Raw genomic sequence first — 2362 nt, forward strand, 5'->3', positions numbered from 1 at the left:
GAGATTGAGAAATAGTCTTATATTGCATGTGGGCACTGGCTGGCTCAAGTTCTCATTGCCTCTGGCCTTTTTTTTTTTTTTCCTGTTTCTTTTGCCATGGGCTTAACACTTTCTCTTTTCCCTTCAGTTGCAGGTTTATAGTGTCTCATCCTGCTTTGAGGTGAAGGTGTTTTCAGAAGCTCCTTCCTTCATTGCTGATCTTTGGCTACGTTGAATAGAATCTCCCACCATGGTCCTGTCTGTGCTGTGTTTTGGCCCAAGTCTGTGCCCTCCTGTAGTTTTGGGAGAGCAATTCGCACACGAATTTTATCTTCTCATAAGGTTGTCAGTCAAACACCCAGTTTCTCTTGAACAGTTGCTGTTACTAACTCTTGTTTGTTCCACGGATTTCTTTGTACAGAGATTTTTCAGTTTGCACATGGTGGTCTAGGGAAAAGGAGCCCCTAGGGGGATAGCAATTTTGAGAACTTCTGACAAAAGAACCATTTCTTCCACAGGTATAGGCTCTTCTAGGAACTTTTCATCAGACAAGTGACACCTCATCTTTTTGTAGGGTCCTGCTTGAGCCCTAGGAGCTTTGGTTAGATATCTTGTTTCCTAGATCTCGGGGAAGAATTATCCTGATTATTTAGTTTGGTGTTCTAACATGGCTATTACATTTTTCATTGAGAGAAGATGCAATGGCAACCCACTCCAGTACTCTTGCCTGGAAAATCCCATGGGCAGAGGAGCCTGGTAGGCTGCAGTCCATGGGATCGCTAAGAGTCGGACACGCCTGAGAGACTTCACTTTCACTTTTCACTTCATGCATTGGAGAAGGAAATGGCAACCCACTCCAATGTTCTTGCCTGGAGAATCCCAGGGACGGGGGAGCCTGGTGGGCTGCCGTCTACGGGGTCGCACAGAGTCTGACACGACTGAAATGACTTAGCAGCAGCAACAGCATTACATTTCTCATTGGTCTTATGATATCCAAAACACTAGAATGAACCACCACTTGAAATTGAAAAAACAGATTTTTAGTGTCCCAGCAATCAAACGGGATAGAAAGCCAGGATGGTTTGAGATTTTTCAGGGTCCTTCCTTTTCAGGGAAATTGGCCTAGCATTTCCAGCGTTTGTTGTCCACTAATATCTCTTGACTTTGACATGTTCAGCGCAGGTAATGTGGTTGTGGAAGCTGATCTTAGGACTGATTCTTCTGATTGCTTCAGAGATTCTCTTATTGCCTTGTGTGTTCATCTGTGTGTGATCCCAGGGACCATTCATCATTCTGAGGTGTTTAGCACTGTCTGGTCAGGGGCAGAGGAAGGACCTTGGTACAGGGGTACATTTGAGCTGCAGGAACAGGAATGAGTCAGGGGTCCCAAGTACAATGGGGAGGCCTTGAGTGCCCTCCATAGAGCTTAGGAAAAGGCAGTAAAGGTGTCAGCACAGAGGAGTGAGAGGCTTAGATATATTCATTTTGTACTTTTAGTTTTTATTTAGTTATTTTGTTTTTTGTTTCTTTGTTGCTGTACATGGGCTTTTCTCTAGTTGTAAACAGGGGCTACTCTTTGTTGCGATGTGTGTGGGCTTCTCTTTGCGGTGGCTTCTCTTGTTGCAGAGCTCAGGCTCTAAGGCACGTTGGCTTCAGTAGTGGCGGTGCACAGGCTTAGTTGCTCCGCAGCACGTGGGATCTTCACGGACCAGGGATTGAGCCAGTGTCTCTTGCACTGCAAGGCAGATTTTTAACCAGTGGCCCACTAGGGAAGCCCTATAATTTTTAAATTATGGAAGCAATACTTGTGGAAAATGTGGAGGTGACAGGAAACTATAACTGTGTAAACTACCCAGAATATAACTGTTGTTAACATTTTCATCATGTCCTGTTAATCTTTTTCCTATGGTTTTAAAATGGCTGTTTGGCATTCTTTCCTATCTTTGTTAAACAGATAATGGCAGAATCGTCTATTGTTGGACATATAGCTTATTTTTTTCTATAAATAATGCTATGATGAAAATCCTCATAAATTGGGTCTCTCTGGATATTCACTTAGGATAGTGTCTTAATATGGAATGACTAGATCAGAGATGTGAACCATTTAAAGGCTGCTTGTACATATTTCCAAATTGCCTTTCAGAAAGGTGGAACTGGTATACATTTCCAGGAGTACTGAATGAGTATACTGTTTTTTGCCAACCTTGGTCTATAGTGAATATTCTTTTTATCTATTCATTCAGTCTGATGTGAGAAAAATATCTTTTTGTGGCCATTTTATTTATGTCATTTACAAATACAGGTTATTTGTATTTAGCAAATTGTCTTTCTCTTTTGCTGATTTTTCTATTGGTATATTCACATTTTTCTTATTGATATAAAG

General features: G+C 41.8%; 1 protein-coding gene across 1 annotated transcript in view; it reads left to right on the forward strand.

The window, feature by feature from the left end:
- Positions 1-2362, forward strand: part of CDS2 (CDP-diacylglycerol synthase 2) — a 56917-nt gene that overhangs the window by 16530 nt on the left and 38025 nt on the right.

Source organism: Bos taurus, chromosome 13, assembly GCF_002263795.3.
Source record: "Bos taurus isolate L1 Dominette 01449 registration number 42190680 breed Hereford chromosome 13, ARS-UCD2.0, whole genome shotgun sequence".
NCBI lineage: Eukaryota > Metazoa > Chordata > Mammalia > Artiodactyla > Bovidae > Bos > Bos taurus.